Here is an 18,312-nt window from a genome sequence, read left to right as displayed (position 1 = left end):
CACACTCACTCAAGCATTGCCTATTGCCTTGTTCCTTCATTTCCTCTCCCCTTGTCAACGTTGGTTGGGTCCCCTCTCTCTCTCTCTCTCTCTCTCTCTCTCCCTGTCTCTCTCTCTCTCTCTCTCTCTCTCTCTCTCTCTCTCTCCCTCTCTCTCTCTCTCTCTCTCTCTCTCTCTCTCTCTCTCTCTCTCTCTCTCTCTCTCTCTCTCTGTCAGTTCCATAAACAACGCTCAACACGTCTAGATATTTATCAGCTCTATGGGCTGTTATGTTGTCATCTCTACAAAAGCTCCAAATCAACAGTGGGGTTGAATTTTATTCCAACGAATTTGAATTCCAACATGAAAGCATAAATGTTATTATCTATACTGCCTACCTACTGTATTCTGATCATCAGTCCTCTTCCAGAGGTTTTTCTCGACTGCAACATATATTGCTTAAGTGACAGGTCAGATAAAATGACCCTGTCTGTCTGTCTGTCTGTCTGTCTGTCTTTGAACGTGGGAAGCCATCCTCCTAGGTACATAGCAGAGAGGAGTAGCAGTCCTCTTCTGGGCTGTGGATGGCCGTCTCATCAAGCTCTGTCTTTCACTACAGCTGCTTTACAGCAATGGTGGGGGGGGGGGGGGGGGGGGGGTGTAACGCCAGCCAGGAGAGAGTGGGAGAGGGAACGCCAGGAGGGTAGGGAGGGGAAAGGGAACCTCAGCCAGGAGGGAGGGGAGAGGGAACGTCAGCGAGACAGGCAGGGGACAACCTCTGAGGGCCCTGCCTACTCCAACTTCCCCCCAATGTCCCCCCACCGTCCTCTGGGACCCTTCAACCAGCTTTAGAGGCCAAATGAGGTGTAAGTCTATTAAAAGGCAGTTTGTCTGTGGATCACTGTCCCACAGGGGGGGGGGGGGGGGGGGGCTTTGCCTTGTCATTCAGGTGCAGCTAATTTCCTTCTGGTCGACACACACAGAGGCAGAGCGTACACTGGTCTGGCCCTAGCCACGAGGGGGAGGGGGTAGTGTGGGTGAGGGGTGATGGATGACGGGTTGGTGGTGGTGGTGGTGGGGGGGGGGGGGGTGGGGGGTATGGGTGAGGGGTGACGGGTGGTGGTGGGGAGGGGGAGACAGGACACAGTCAGACTGACTGGACCTGCTGCTGCTAGAATGTAAAATAACTAAAATGTCTTTCATGTGAGCCCTTCTCACTGTGGTCTGTCAGAGTGATACAGGAATTCATACAGCACATTACATATAAACTGTAAGCTAGAAGGTTCCAGAGCATTACCTACGTATAATGTTTCGTTATTTATAATAACACAGACTCCGAGGTTTTATCCAAACATGTTGAATTACTATTCGTAATGTTCCAGGCATTTGTTGTCTTCTTCTTCTTCCTACGTTTCCAATAGCTCTGCTGTGTGGCCTCTAAACCCCATTGTACCGCTAGCATCACTCTGAGTTGCTCCTGAGAACGTGTGGGTCTGAGTCTTGACTTAGTGAACAATGGAAGCCGTCTGTAAGTGGAATCCCTTGAATACGTTTCCAGTGACACGCTGTGATAAACTGTCACATGATTACAAACTGTGGGATTGTGTTGGTGTGGGGGGGCTGTAGTGGAGCGCGTAAGTTCCTCCTCCGTAGCACATCGCTAAGGAATTGACATGGTCCACACACAGTTGTGCAGAGGGCACGATAGCACCTCTTCCCCCTAAGGAGTCTGAAAATATTTGGTATGGGCCTTTCAGATCCTCAACAAGTTATTCAGCTGCACCATCGAGATGCTCTTGACTGGCTGCATTACCGCTTGATACGGAAACCGCAAGGCGCTACAGAGGGCAGTGCGTACGGCCCAGGACATCACTGGGTTCCGAGCTTCCTGCCATCCAGGACCTCTATACCAGGTGGCGTGCATAGCAACTGCAAGGTATCCAACCGCAAGGTGCTACAGAGGGTAGTGAGTACGGCCCAGGACATCACTGGGTTCTGAGCTTCCTGCCATCCAGGACCTCTATACCAGGCGGCGTACATAGCAACTGCAAGGTATCCAACCGCAAGGCGCTACAGAGGGTAGTGAGTACAGCCCAGGACATCACTGGGTTCCGAGCTTCCTGCCATCCAGGACCTCTATACCAGGCGGCGTCCAAAGAAGGCCCCCCAAAAATTGTCAAAGACTCCAAGTTCTAGACTGTTCTCTATGGTACCGCACGGCATGCCGTACCAGCACACCAAGTCTGGAACCAACAGGACTCTGAACAGACTCCACCCTCAAGAGATGAGACTGTTAAACAAGACGGCTTAATAGCTAATCAAATGCCTACCAGGACTAACAGCATTGACCTCTTTCCTGCACTAACTCTCTTACACTGACTCCACCCACACACACTGGACTCTTACACACACACTGGACTCTTACACACACACTGGACTCATGCACACACACTGGACTCTTACACACACACTGGACTCTTACACACACACTGGACTCATACACACACACTGGACTCTTACACACACTTACACTGCCCCCCCCCCCTTACACTGCCGCCAACAGGAACAATAACATTAGATTTCACTGTTAGTCTACACCTGTTGTTTACCAACAGGAACAATAACATTAGATTTGTTTGAGTTGGCCCAGGCTTTAACCTCAGTCACTGGCTCTGATCCAAATGTCACACGTTTCCATATATAGTGCACTACTTTTAACCAGGGCCCATAGATATAGTGCACTATTTACTTCAAAAGTAGGTCACTATATAGGGAATAGTGTTCCATTTGGGAAGCACGCCCAGTGTTTCCTTCACACTTCACTCAATGATGTCCAAACTACAGGCTATTCCCATTTAAAGTTAATTATCTTCCAAAGAGGCCTTTTTGAAGATCTCTGTGTTCCTTCCTGGGTTAATTCATAAGCATTCCTCTTGTTTTCCCAGGGGAAGAATGTCTGCATTTTAAGTGTGTGTGTGGATGTGTGTGTGTGTGTGTGTGTGTGTGTGTGTGTGTGTGTGCTCTACAGACACAGCAGCATCTTAACTTCCCCCAGTTGAAGTGTGGCGCAGGGCTAAGTGGTCCCTGTGCTCACAACGCCACCTCTCTCTGCCCAAACATGACAGCTGGGGACCTGACTGTTGCTATGGAAATCAGACACCCCCGCCCCCGCAGAAACAGACACGCACGCACACACGCACGCACGCACGCACACACACACACACACACACACACACACACACACACACACACACACACACACACACACACACACACACACACACACACACACACACACACACACACACACAGGTTGAAAATGCCAACCGACTGCTCCTTTAAGACCAGTCCTCCTCCTCTTCTCCATGTTAACAAGTAGACATTTCTGTTGTTCCAAGCTGTTTCAAACAGGGTTTATTGCAAATGGGAAAATGGCTGAGGGAACACTGGGGTGCTTAACCGCACAGCTCAGCTCAGCTCTGTAGCTGAAACCATTCCCCCGAATGGGTTTCTAGTAGAAGCCATTTGTGAGTGATAAAAATAAAAAAAAACACACAAATAAAATGGTTGATTCATTAAACCTTAGTTTGAACAACACAATAGGCGTTGTGAGTTAGGCATTAGTTACATACTGGAGTTATCCAGTTAAAAGTGTCTTCATATCTCTAATAACTGAAACACACGGAATGTTGGAATCTTTTCATCTTTTGAAGTTCTGTCCCTTATTTTTGAACAATGAAATGAACTAGACATTTCATTACAGAACTGCACCATGAACAGAACCTCTACTGTCACACCAGAGCCACGGGTCAAGCACGGCATACTACATAGACACTGGGAGAGGAAGAGAGAGGAAGAGAGTGGAGAGACAGATAGAGGACAATTCTCAGCACTCCTACTCTGAGACACTTTACACATTCAAGTCCTGGTCTTGGTGCCAGAAAATATTGTGGTAACGACGTTTGTGGGGTGGTTTGTGTTTTACAGTAGTGATTAGCCTCAATGTGGGTTGTGTTTTACGGTAGTGATTAGACTCAATGTGGGTTGTGTTTTACGGTAGTGATTAGACTCAATGTGGGTTGTGTTTTACAGTAGTGATTAGCCTCAATGTGGGTTGTGTTTTACAGTAGTGATTAGCCTCAATGTGGGTTGTGTTTTACAGTAGTGATTAGCCTCAATGTGGGTTGGGTTTTACAGTAGTGATTAGCCTCAATGTGGGTTGTGTTTTACAGTAGTGATTAGCCTCAATGTGGGTTGTGTTTTACAGTAGTGATTAGCCTCAATGTGGGTTGTGTTTTACAGTAGTGATTAGCCTCAATGTGGGTTGTGTTTAACAGTAGTGATTAGCCTCAATGTGGGTTGTGTTATACAGTAGTGATTAGCCTCAATGTGGGTTGTGTTATACAGTAGTGATTAGCCTCAATGTGGGTTCTGTTTTACAGTAGTGATTAGCCTCAATGTGGGTTGTGTTTTACAATAGTGATTAGCCTCAATGTGGGTTGTGTTTTACACTAGTGATTAGCCTCAAGATGGGTTGTGTGATTAGCCTCAATGTGGGTTGTGTTTTACAGTAGTGATTAGCCTCAATGTGGGTTGTGTTTTACAGTAGTGATTAGCCTCAATGTGGCTTGTGTTTTACAGTAGTGCTTAGCCTCAATGTGGGTTGTGCTTTACAATAGTGATTAGCCTCAATGTGGGTTGTGTTTTACACTAGTGATTAGCCTCAAGATGGGTTGTGTGATTAGCCTCAAGGTGGGTTGTGTTCAACAGTAGTGCACTATAAAGAGAATAGGGTGATTTTGGTGACTCATCAGTATAAAATAAGTAATCAGGACCTTAATGCACAGGGCCTGTGCTCTAATACAGAGTGAGAGAGGAGGGTTGAACAGCAGTCTGAATAGCTGCTCCAATACAGAGTGAGAGAGGAGAGTTGAACAGCAGTCTGAATAGCTGCTTTAATACAGAGTGAGAGAGGAGGGTTGAACAGCAGTCTGAATAGCTGCTCTAATACAGAGTGAGAGAGGAGGGTTGAACAGCAGTCTGAATAGCTGCTCTAATACAGAGTGAGAGAGGAGGGTTGAACAGCAGTCTGAATAGCTGCTCTAATACAGAGTGAGAGAGGAGGGTTGAACAGCAGTCTGAATAGCTGCTCTAATACAGAGTGAGAGAGGGTTGAACAGCAGTCTGAATAGGTGCTCTAATACAGAGTGAGAGAGGAGGGTTGAACAGCAGTCTGAATAGCTGCTCTAATACAGAGTGAGAGAGGAGGGTTGAACAGCAGTCTGAATAGGTGCTCTAATACAGAGTGAGAGAGGATGGTTGAACAGCAGTCTGAATAGGTGCTCTAATACAGAGTGAGAGAGGAGGGTTGAACAGCAGTCTGAATAGCTGCTCTAATACAGAGTGAGAGAGGAGGGTTGAACAGCAGTCTGAATAGGTGCTCTAATACAGAGTGAGAGAGGAGGGTTGAACAGCAGTCTGAATAGGTGCTCTAATACAGAGTGAGAGAGGAGGGTTGAACAGCAGTCTGAATAGGTGCTCTAATACAGAGTGAGAGAGGAGGGTTGCATCTTGAAAGGTTCCCTATTCCCCATAGGGTTCTGGTCAAAATTAGTGCACTATATTTGTATTTTATTTAACCTTGATTTCGACAGGGAGTCATACATACAGTGCCTTGAGAAAGTATTCGGCCCCCTTGAACTTTGCGACCTTTTGCCACATTTCAGGCTTCAAACATAAAGATATAAAACTGTATTTTTTTGTGAAGAATCAACAACAAGTGGGACACAATCATGAAGTGGAACGACATTTATTGGATATTTCAAACTTTAATAACAAATCAAAAACTGAAAAATTGGGCGTGCAAAATTATTCAGCCCCTTTACTTTCAGTGCAGCAAACTCTCTCCAGAAGTTCAGTGAGGATCTCTGAATGATCCAATGTTGACCTAAATGACTAATGATGATAAATACAATCCACCTGTGTGTAATCAAGTCTCCGTATAAATGCACCTGCACTGTGATAGTCTCAGAGGTCCGTTAAAAGCGCAGAGAGCATCATGAAGAACAAGGAACACACCAGGCAGGTCCGAGATACTGTTGTGAAGAAGTTTAAAGCCGGATTTGGATACAAAAAGATTTCCCAAGCTTTAAACATCCCAAGTAGCACTGTGCAAGCGATAATATTGAAATGGAAGGAGTATCAGACCACTGCAAATCTACCAAGACCTGGCCGTCCCTCTAAACTTTCAGCTCATACAAGGAGAAGACTGATCAGAGATGCAGCCAAGAGGCCCATGATCACTCTGGATGAACTTCAGAGATCTACAGCTGGGGTGGGAGACTCTGTCCATAGGACAACAATCAGTCGTATATTGCACAAATCTGGCCTTTATGGAAGAGTGGCAAGAAGAAAGCCATTTCTTAAAGATTTCCATAAAAAGTGTTGTTTAAAGTTTGCCACAAGCCACCTGGGAGACACACCAAACGTGGAAGAAGGTGCTCTGGTCAGATGAAACCAAAATTGAACTTTTTGGCAACAATGCAAAACGTTATGTTTGGCGTAAAAGCAACACAGCTGAACACACCATCCCCACTGTCAAACATGGTGGTGGCAGCATCATGGTTTGGGCCTGCTTTTCTTCAGCAGGGACAGGGAAGATGGTTAAAATTGATGGGAAGATGGATGGAGCCAAATACAGGACCATTCTGGAAGAACATCTGATGGAGTCTGCAAAAGACCTGAGACTGGGACGGAGATTTGTCTTCCAACAAGACAATGATCCAAAACATAAAGCAAAATCTACAATGGAATGGTTCACAAATAAACATATCCAGGTGTTAGAATTGCCAAGTCAAAGTCCAGACCTGAATCCAATCGAGAATCTGTGGAAAGAACTGAAAACTGCTGTTCACAAATGCTCTCCATCCAACCTCACTGAGCTCGAGCTGTTTTGCAAGGAGGAATGGGAAAAAAATTCAGTCTCTCGATGTGCAAAACTGATAGAGACATACCCCAAGCGACTTACAGCTGTAATCGCAGCAAAAGGTGGCGCTACAAAGTATTAACTTAAGGGGGCTAAATCATTTTGCACGCCCAATTTTTCAGTTTTTGATTTGTTAAAAAAGTTTGAAATATCCAATAAATGTCGTTCCACTTCATGATTGTGTCCCACTTGTTGTTGATTCTTCACAAAAAAATACAGTTTTATATCTTTATGTTTGAAGCCTGAAATGTGGCAAAAGGTCGCAAAGTTCAAGGGGGCCGAATACTTTCGCAAGGCACTGTATATATATTCCTAGAAAGGGAATAGGGTACCATTTGGGATACAGATGAGATGTGGACCCATTAGACTGGAGATAGAGGTGCTCGTGGTGGGTCAGATGTATCTCTCAGGCTGAGTTGGCAGTTTATAGGAGAGTGAATGGTAGAGACAAGACGGAGAACCAGAAGACACTACCGATCTGAGTGTGATCTGAGGTGGATCCCGACCATTATAGATGACAATTATAAAACAAGTACAATTGTTGTCCAAAAATTCACAAGTCATTCCACTGTCTTGAATCTGAGTAAATTAAAGATGGTTCTTGTTAATGTCACGGCTTTCTTCCTGGGAAGGAGAGGCGGACCAAAACGCAGCGTGGTTATTTAGATACATCTTTAATAAAGATGAAAAAATATACAAAAAAAAACAAGAAACCGTGAGAAAAAAAACAAGAAAAAAAACAGCCCTATCTGGTGCAAACACAGAGACAGGAACAATCACCCACAAAACCCAACACAAAACAGGCTTCCTAAATATGGCTCCCAATCAGAGACAATGACTAACACCTGCCTCTGATTGAGAACCATATCAGGCCCAAACACAGAAACAGACAAACAAGACATCCAACATAGAATGCCCGCTCAGATCACACCCTGACCAAACAAAACATAGAAACATACAAAGCAAACTATGGTCAGGGTGTGACAGTTTATGGTCATCTAAGCTATTATTTGATACTTTTAAACATCTCCCGTAGTATATGAGTTGCCAGATTTTCTCTGTCCAACCTCAGCCTTCGTTGTTGGACAGTTCAGCCATGACAAGTGTAAACAGCCAGCCAGCAACACATCTCTAACATGCTGAGAGAGACTAATGCTGAGTGCAAAGTGCTTAATGGGGGGCTCTGTATAGAAACGTTATCTATACATCACACTAAATAATGATCTCCTATACATTTCATCAGCCCCACTCTGTCTGTCCCTGTTGTCTCTGTCAAGTCTGGACTGTAGACGCTGTTGTCTCTGGCTGGTTGATATTAATGAGTGGAAGCTGATGGATACAGACAGTCAGTTCTCACAGGGACACGTGAGTCCTCCCTATCAGTGTCATCCGCTCCATGTTGTTGTTATTCATTCCTCTGGGACACGGTGCTGTCCCTATCAGCGTCATCTGCTCCATGTTGTTGGTGTTATTCACTCATCAGAGACAGGGAGCTGTCCCTATCAGCGTCATCTGCTCCATGTTGTTGGTGTTATTCACTCATCAGAGACAGGGAGCTGTCCCTGTCAGCGTCATCTACTCCATGTTGTTGGTGTTATTCACTCATCAGAGACAGGGAGCTGTCCCTGTCAGCGTCATCTACTCCATGTTGTTGGTGTTATACACTCATCAGAGACAGGGAGCTGTCCCTGTCAGCGTCATCTACTCCATGTTGTTGGTGTTATTCACTCATCAGAGACAGGGAGCTGTCCCTATCAGCGTCATCTGCTCCATGTTGTTGGTGTTATTCACTCATCAGAGACAGGGAGCTGTCCCTGTCAGCGTCATCTACTCCATGTTGTTGTTGTTATTCACTCATCAGAGACAGGGAGCTGTCCCTATCAGCGTCATCTGCTCCATGTTGTTGGTGTTATTCACTCATCAGAGACAGGGAGCTGTCCCTATCAGCGTCATCTGCTCCATGTTGTTGTTGTTATTCACTCATCAGAGACAGCGTCATCTGCTCCATGTTGTTGGTGTTATTCACTCATCAGAGACAGGGAGCTGTCCCTATCAGCGTCATCTGCTCCATGTTGTTGGTGTTATTCACTCATCAGAGACAGGGAGCTGTCCCTGTCAGCGTCATCTACTCCATGTTGTTGTTGTTATTCACTCATCAGAGACAGGGAGCTGTCCCTATCAGCGTCATCTGCTCCATGTTGTTGGTGTTATTCACTCATCAGAGACAGGGAGCTGTCCCTATCAGCGTCATCTGCTCCATGTTGTTGTTGTTATTCACTCATCAGAGACAGGGAGCTGTCCCTATCAGCGTCATCTGCTCCATGTTGTTGGTGTTATTCCCTCATCAGAGACAGGGAGCTGTCCCTATCAGCGTCATCTGCTCCATGTTGTTGTTGTTATTCACTCATCAGAGACAGGGAGCTGTCCCTATCAGCGTCATCTACTCCATGTTGTTGTTGTTATTCACTCATCAGAGACAGGGAGCTGTCCCTATCAGCGTCATCTGCTCCATGTTGTTGTTGTTATTCACTCATCAGAGACAGGGAGCTGTCCCTATCAGCGTCATCTGCTCCATGTTGTTGTTGTTATTCACTCATCAGAGACAGGGAGCTATCCCTATCAGCGTCATCTGCTCCATGTTGTTGGTGTTATTCACTCATCAGAGACAGGGAGCTGTCCCTATCAGCGTCATCTGCTCCATGTTGTTGTTGTTATTCACTCATCAGAGACAGCGTCATCTGCTCCATGTTGTTGGTGTTATTCACTCATCAGAGACAGGGAGCTGTCCTTATCAGCGTCATCTGCTCCATGTTGTTGGTGTTATTCACTCATCAGAGACAGGGAGCTGTCCCTGTCAGCGTCATCTACTCCATGTTGTTGTTGTTATTCACTCATCAGAGACAGGGAGCTGTCCCTATCAGCGTCATCTGCTCCATGTTGTTGGTGTTATTCACTCATCAGAGACAGGGAGCTGTCCCTATCAGCGTCATCTGCTCCATGTTGTTGTTGTTATTCACTCATCAGAGACAGGGAGCTGTCCCTATCAGCGTCATCTGCTCCATGTTGTTGGTGTTATTCACTCATCAGAGACAGGGAGCTGTCCCTATCAGCGTCATCTGCTCCATGTTGTTGTTGTTATTCACTCATCAGAGACAGGGAGCTGTCCCTATCAGCGTCATCTGCTCCATGTTGTTGGTGTTATTCACTCATCAGAGACAGGGAGCTGTCCCTATCAGCGTCATCTACTCCATGTTGTTGGTGTTATTCACTCATCATACGGACTCGGGAGAGGTGAAGGTAGAGAGCCGTGCGTACTCCGAAACACAACCCAACCAAGCCGCACTGCTACTTGACACAACGCACATCCAACTCCATCCGTCTAGCCAGCCGCACCAATGTGTCGGAGGAAACACCGTACACCTAGCGACCTGGTCAGCTTGTACTGCGCCCGGCCCGCCACAGGAGTCGCCAGTGCGCGATGAGACAAGGATATCCCTACCGGCCCAAGCCCTCCCTAACCCAGACGATGCTAGGCCAATTGTGCGTCGCCCCATGGGCGACAGAGCCTGGACACCAACCCAGAGTCTCTGGTGGCACAGCTAGTGCCTTAGACCACTGCGCCACCCGGGAGGCTAGTGCCATCCTTTTTTAATCTATACGTTGTTGTTGTTGTTGTTGTTGTTGTTGACAACAGGAAGATCCTGGTTTGACACAATGGAATATTTGCGGCATGCCTCGGTGTAGATACAAATTTGCATTGTTGTTTTCTAAAATATTTCGCACTTGAGACACCAAATCATCTCATCCTGGACAGACGTTTAAACCCATATCATCCTGGACAGACGTTTAAACCCATATCATCCTGGACAGACGTTTAAACTCATATCATCCTGGACAGACATTTAAACCCATATCATCCTGGACAGACGTTTAAACTCATATCATCCTGGACAGACATTTAAACCCATATCATCCTGGACAGACGTTTAAACCCATATCATCCTGGACAGACGTTTAAACCCATATCATCCTGGACAGACGTTTAAACCCATATCATCCTGGACAGACGTTTAAACCCATATCATCCTTGACAGACGTTTAAACCCATATCATCCTGGACAGACGTTTAAACCCATATCATCCTGGACAGACGTTTAAACCCATATCATCCTGGACAGACGTTTAAACCCATATCATCCTGGACAGACATTTAAACCCATATCATCCTCTCTGATTTTGGGAGAAATCAGTGACGTGTAGGCTACGATGTTGAAGAAGTTGTGTATTGTGTGGAGTACCATAGTGGAAGTGGACCTCTACAGACACAGGTGGGAGCAGACCTCTCTAGTGCCAGCTCCAGTCTTGGTCCCTGGTCCTCTATCTCCAGGCTCTGTCATGCTGAGAGCACACATGAGTGGTCCCTCCATGGAAGGGACCTATCGGCCAGCCGGCCGGCCGGAGACAGACCAGACCCTGGGAGCACTCAACCCCCCGCTGTCCACCCCATCCTACCCCATCCATCCGTCTAGCAGTATGTTGGCAATGTGAAGAATAAACTGGGTTCTTCACTGGGAGAGGCGGAGGTGTGTGTGTGTGTGTGTGTGTGTGTGTGTGTGTGTGTGTGTGTGTGTGTGTGTGTGTGTGTGTGTGTGTGTGTGTGTGTGTGTGTGTGTGTGTGTGTGTGTGTGTGTGTGTGTGTGTGTGTGTGTGTGTGTGTGTGTGTGTGTGTGTGTGTTCTGGGAGGGAGGGCACCGGAGAGTAACCCTTTCCCCACTGGAGAGCCAGCGACCAGCAGGCTCAGATTAGAGGAAATTTGTTCCACAATATTGCTGCCTCCTGCTTTCCAAGGCTGGGGCAGAGGCCCGCACAGAAGGTAGAGGCAGAGATTTGGGCGCAGGCCAAACCCTTTTTCGCGTGTCTGTGGCTCCTCGTATCTACGCCACATGTGCTGAGCTCGACTCCCCACTGATCCTGCCCGAGCTTCATAGCCTCCCTGCCTGATGGAACAAATGCTAGATTTTCAGAAAATAAACTTATCTCATTTTGGATGACAACACATCCCCTCGGGTTGCGATGATGGCAAGGCACCATTCTGGAAACCAGGCAGGCAGGGTCAACTGTACATTTCCCTACAGCTCTCTTCTGTTGTTTTAAAAAAAACGTCTGTCATTTTTCTCCAAGGGTGTTACAGTGAATTAGATGCATGAATCCTTCATTTTTTATTCCTACGGCTGTAATATAAACATAATCATTCAGTATCAATATCTAAAATGTAAGAAGTCCCTCTGGAAACGCCTCTATCTTCACGTCGGAGTAATTAAATGATCAGACCAGATTTAACCGATTGAGTCTATCATCAAACAAATGATCTTTATTCATTTCAAGGTATTTTCTCTAAAAATCCTAGTGCTTTTTTTTTAAAAGCCTGTAATGTACACCGGCTAATGTTTTCTAAATTGAAGTGTCACATGACATGATTGATGGCCTTAGTAGATTATCTATCTCCAATACGAGAGCCGTTATTGGCCAGACAGCAGGGAGACCATTGTGTGTCAAATCAAATCAAATCAAATGTTATTGGTCACATAACACGTGTTTAGCAGATGTAATTGCGTGTGTGGCGAGATGCTTGCGTTCCTAGCTCCCAACAGTGCAGTAATATCTAACAATACACACACACACATCTAAAGTAAAGGAATGGAATTAAGAATACATAAATATTTAGACAATCAATGTCAGAGCGACATAGACTAAGATACATTAGAATAGGATAGAATACAGTGTAAACATATGAGATGAGTAATGCAAGATGTGTAAACATTATGTGTGTGTGTGTGTGTGTGTTTGTTTTTGTGTGTTTGTGATGTTACCCATTTATTTCAATTGTATATTTTCATCATCTCTATAAAATGGCCGGCTGTGGAAGAGAATTGTTTGCACACAAAACTGTGAATATCTATTCCGCACCTTATTCCCCTCACGATGAGTGTTTGAATGTAGGCTCTTCCTTCCTAGTCAGTTCCTTAGTGAGTTGTTAGCTAGTGGTCTCCTTGGGGACAGACACTCGCTGACCGTATTGCTAAATGACATGCTAATACCAGCGCGTGAGTGTGTATGAGTGTGTGTGTGTGTGTGTGTGTGTGTGTGTGTGTGTGTGTGTGTGTGTGTGTGTGTGTGTGTGTGTGTGTGTGTGTGTGTGTGCTAAATGACATGTTAATACCATTGATCTCAACAGATCATCAGATCGACGTAACTCCCACACAGAGAGAACAGTGATGTCACAGCACACAGTAGAACCAGTATCATAGATGATAAGATGAGATGAGATGATGATCCCAAGCGGAAAATAAATATATTTAAATAATCATACTTCATTAATATATTTAAGTATATTAAATATGTTCGTCATAAATATACTTTAGTATATTAAACATGATCTAAATTGTAACAATTTTAAATACATTCAATTAATTTAATGTCAAATGTATTAGTGTTATTAGCTAAATATATATTAAATATATTTAAAATGATGTAAATGTATTAGTGTTATTAGCTAAATATATATTAAATAAATTTAAAATGATGTAAATGTATTAGTGTTATTAGCTAAATATATATTAAATATATTTAAAATGATGTAAATGTAGACACCTTTTTTTTGTACTTAAGTATATTCTTAGTATACTAGATAAAGAGCAAAATAAATAAACCTTGAATTAACCTTACATTTGATTCTCCTAAATTAGAAATATACTACAATTCTGATTAAGTGTAAGTTTGATGTGGATGATCAGTCAATGTCATTGTATTATTAATATACTAGCTTAATCAATTCAATTGTATTCCTGAATTTATGTATTTTTTTTTACAAATAAAGCATATTTATAATGTGTTTCAAATATACTTTTACAAATAGACTTCTACTCATTAACCACATTGGCTATTGTAATTAGCCATGAAAAGGTTCCCATTGATTCACCGAGGCATCATCTCATCCACAATGTTACCACATGCTATTTAAAAAGCAGTTGTGGCTGGAGCAGCAATGTTCAATAGGTGTGCAGCTGTGGCATTTCACACTAGTTGTTCACATTACAGTGATACATTAACATTTAAAAAAAAATGTGTGATATGTAAAGTGTAATAAAAAATGTACATCATTATTCAGTTGGAAAATTAACATCAACACATTTGAATAAGCTAAATATACAGAACAACATCATATTATAAATCAAAGCTCCAGCTGCAGAAAAGGATGCTGGGTAATATGCAAAAACTAAAACGTTCAAATACTTTTTTTTAAGTATACTTAAGTATATTTCCTTGAGATATTAAAAAAGTGTACTCTTAGGAAGCATGTTTCAGTTGAAGGCATTCAGTTGTACAACTGACTAGGTCTCCCCTTTCCCTTTCCTCAGATGTGGAAGTTTCCCTTATGTGGAGCAAACAATCTTTACCATTTCCAACTTGCTCTTTCTCTGGACTCTTCTGAACAGGAAATCATTACTGAAACTACACTTCTTGCGTACTTGATCACTCACAAGCAGAGATTCGTTAAAACAACCAATGTTTCAACTGCAAAAAATCTACTCCAAAGTGTATTTTGAATGAATATCAAAATGACGATGAAAGTGTATGGAATTGAAGTACACCTTCAATGTGTTTGTTTTAAGTGTAATGATAGGTAACATATAGTTATAGTTATAGACTGCAAAAACAACGAATAAACACTTTAATAAGCCTGTTGAATTGTAATGATAGCATATTGCCACGTTAAACAGTCAGAACTAGGAAACTCAGACATTTACAACTTGCTAACTGGTTGTAGTTATACACTTGCCACGTTCCACCAGTTAGCAAGTCGTAAAAGTCAGAGTTTCCTAGTTTCTGACTAGCATGTGAACACGGCATACGTACAGTACACTAAAAGACTGAACAAACAATTCATTTAAAGTACACTTTAATAAGTGTGTTGAAGTGTAATAATACTATATGAATAGAATACTTACTAGAAAAGTACATCTCGTATTCGAAGTATATTATATACATTTGTAGTATATTTAAGTATACTTCCTTATATGTGTAATGTATTTAAATATAATTTATTTTCGCTTGGGGATAAATAATTCTGCTATAGAGGACTGATTTGAAAAGATAGATCTCATTAAAAAGTAGTATTTAGTGGTTTGACATGGTATTAGGTTAATTTCCTCTCGGTTTAATTAGGAAAAGCAACAACAACAAAACTACAAAGAAAAGTGTCCAAATAAATCCTTTCAGTCCTTATTTCTCAATAGCTTGACTGGACAGACGTTTAAACCTTATTTCTCAATAGCTTGACTGGACAGACGTTTAAACCTTATTTCTCAATAGCTTGACTGAACAGACATTTAAACCTTATTTCTAAATAGCTTGACTGGACAGACGTTTAAACCTTATTTCTAAATAGCTTGACTGGACAGACATTTAAACCTTATTTCTAAATAGCTTGACTGGACAGACGTTTAAACCTTATTTCTAAATAGCTTGACTGGACAGACGTTTAAACCTTATTTCTCAATAGCTTGACTGAACAGACATTTAAACCTTATTTCTAAATAGCTTGACTGAACTAACGTTTAAACCTTATTTCTAAATAGCTTGACTGGACAGACGTTTAAACCTTATTTCTAAATAGCTTGACTGAACAGACGTTTAAACCTTATTTCTCAATAGCTTGACTGAACAGACATTTAAACCTTATTTGTAAATAGCTTGACTGAACAGACGTTTAAACCTTATTTCTAAATAGCTTGACTGAACTAACGTTTAAACCTTATTTCTAAATAGCTTGACTGAACAGACGTTTAAACCTTATTTCTAAATAGCTTGACTGAACAGACATTTAAACCTTATTTCTAAATAGCTTGACTGAACAGACGTTTAAACCTTATTTCTAAATAGCTTGACTGAACTAACGTTTAAACCTTATTTCTAAATAGCTTGACTGGACAGACGTTTAAACCTTATTTCTAAATAGCTTGACTGGACAGACGTTTAAACCTTATTTCTAAATAGCTTGACTGGACAGACGTTTAAACCTTATTTCTAAATAGCTTGACTGAACAGACGTTTAAACCTTATTTCTAAATAGCTTGACTGAACAGACGTTTAAACCTTATTTCTAAATAGCTTGACTGAACTAACGTTTAAACCTTATTTCTAAATAGCTTGACTGAACAGACGTTTAAACCTTATTTCTAAATAGCTTGACTGAACTAACGTTTAAACCTTATTTCTAAATAGCTTGACTGAACTAACGTTTAAACCTTATTTCTAAATAGCTTGACTGAACAGACGTTTAAACCTTATTTCTAAATAGCTTGACTGAACAGACATTTAAACCTTATTTCTAAATAGCTTGACTGAACAGACGTTTAAACCTTATTTCTAAATAGCTTGACTGAACAGACGTTTAAACCTTATTTCTAAATAGCTTGACTGAACAGACGTTTAAACCTTATTTCTCCATAGCTTGACTGGACAGACATTAAAACATATATTTAAATAAGTTGATAAAAGTGATCATGTGACCGGTGTCCTAGTCTGTCATGTGACCTCCAGTGATCATGTGACCGGTGTCCAAATCTGTCATTTGACCTCCAGTGATCATGTGATCAGTGTCCTAGTCTGTCATGTGACCTCCAGTGATCATGTGACCGGTGTCCTAGTCTGTCATGTGACCTCCAGTGATCATGTGACCGGTGTCCAAGTCTGCCATGCGACCTCCAGTGATCATGTGACCGGTGTCCTAGTCTGTCATGTGACCTACAGTGATCATGTGACCGGTGTCCTAGTCTGTCATGTGACCTACAGTGATCATGTGACCGGTGTCCAAGTCTGCCATGTGACCTCCAGTGATCATGTGACCGGTGTCCTAGTCTGTCATGTGACCTACAGTGATCATGTGACCGGTGTCCAAGTCTGTCATGTGACCTACAGTCAGACCAGGTTCTTTCTGTCCGTCTTCTATTCATGAAATAACTCTCTAATAGACCGCTGAGGACCTATTAAACACTGATCTGTATTCATCTCGCAAACAAAACCAGAAAAGAGAGGGTCTGCATCGCAAACGACATCCCAAACCAGGGCCAAAGTAATGCACTATGTAGGGAAAAGGCTGCTATTTGGGACACAGCCAGGAATACCCACTACCAGCAGCACAACTCCACCTCAAACAGAACAAGGCCAACAGAACAAAACAAGCTGAATAAAGAAGGACTTCATTAGATCTAAATGAATAGTCTCCTGGGTCCATGACTGTCCTCCTTTCCTTGGGCCAAAGGATTACACGTCCTTAATTGCTTTTTATCACCTAGCCCTGTGATTTCCATCCAGCAATCAAGTGGCTTCTTCCATTTAATTTAAGTGTCTTGCGATGATGAGAAAATATACATATGTCCCTCACTACTCTCTCTGACCTGGAGTACAGACTGAGAGAGACTAGTCTCACTACTCTCTCTGACCTGGAGTACAGACTGAGAGAGACTAGTCTCACTACTCTCTCTGATCTGGAGTACAGACTGAGAGAGACTAGTCTCACTACTCTCTCTGATCTGGAGTACAGACTGAGAGAGACTAGTCTCACTACTCCCTCTGACCTGGAGTACAGACTGAGAGAGACTAGTCTCACTACTCCCTCTGACCTGGAGTACAGACTGAGAGAGACTAGTCTCACTACTCCCTCTGACCTGGAGTATAGACTGAGAGAAATCAACCTACTAAACCTACTAACCTACTAACCTACTAACCCTACTAACCTACTAACCCTACTAACCCTACTAACCTACTAAACTACTAACCCTACTAACCTAATAAACTACTAACCCTACTAACCTACTAACCCTACTAACCTACTAACCCTACTAACCTACTAAACTACTAACCTACTAAACTACTAACCCTACTAACCTACTAAACTACTAACCCTACTAACTGACCTACTAACCTACTAAACTACTAACCTACTAAACTACTAACCATACTAACCCTACTAACCTACTAAACTACTAACCCTACTAACCCTACTAACCTACTAAACTACTAACCCTACTAACTGACCTACTAAAATCATTTTTGGGCTGAATTTAGAATTGGAATATAAAGGGACAGACATGTTGTTTAAAATAACATGACCAGAAGACATGTATTCTGAGAGAGACTAGTCTCACTACTCACTCTGACCTGGAGTACAGACTGAGAGAGACTAGTCTCACTACTCCCTCTGACCTGGAGTACAGACTGAGAGAGACTAGTCTCACTACTCTCTCTGATCTGGAGTACAGACTGAGAGAGACTAGTCTCACTAC

The sequence above is a fragment of the Oncorhynchus mykiss genome, chromosome 23 (genome assembly GCF_057628025.1).
Source record: "Oncorhynchus mykiss isolate SJ-2025 chromosome 23, ASM5762802v1, whole genome shotgun sequence".
In the NCBI taxonomy this organism is placed as follows: domain Eukaryota; kingdom Metazoa; phylum Chordata; class Actinopteri; order Salmoniformes; family Salmonidae; genus Oncorhynchus; species Oncorhynchus mykiss.
The sequence above is the reverse complement of the archived record's forward strand: the minus strand, read 5'-3'. Positions refer to the sequence as shown.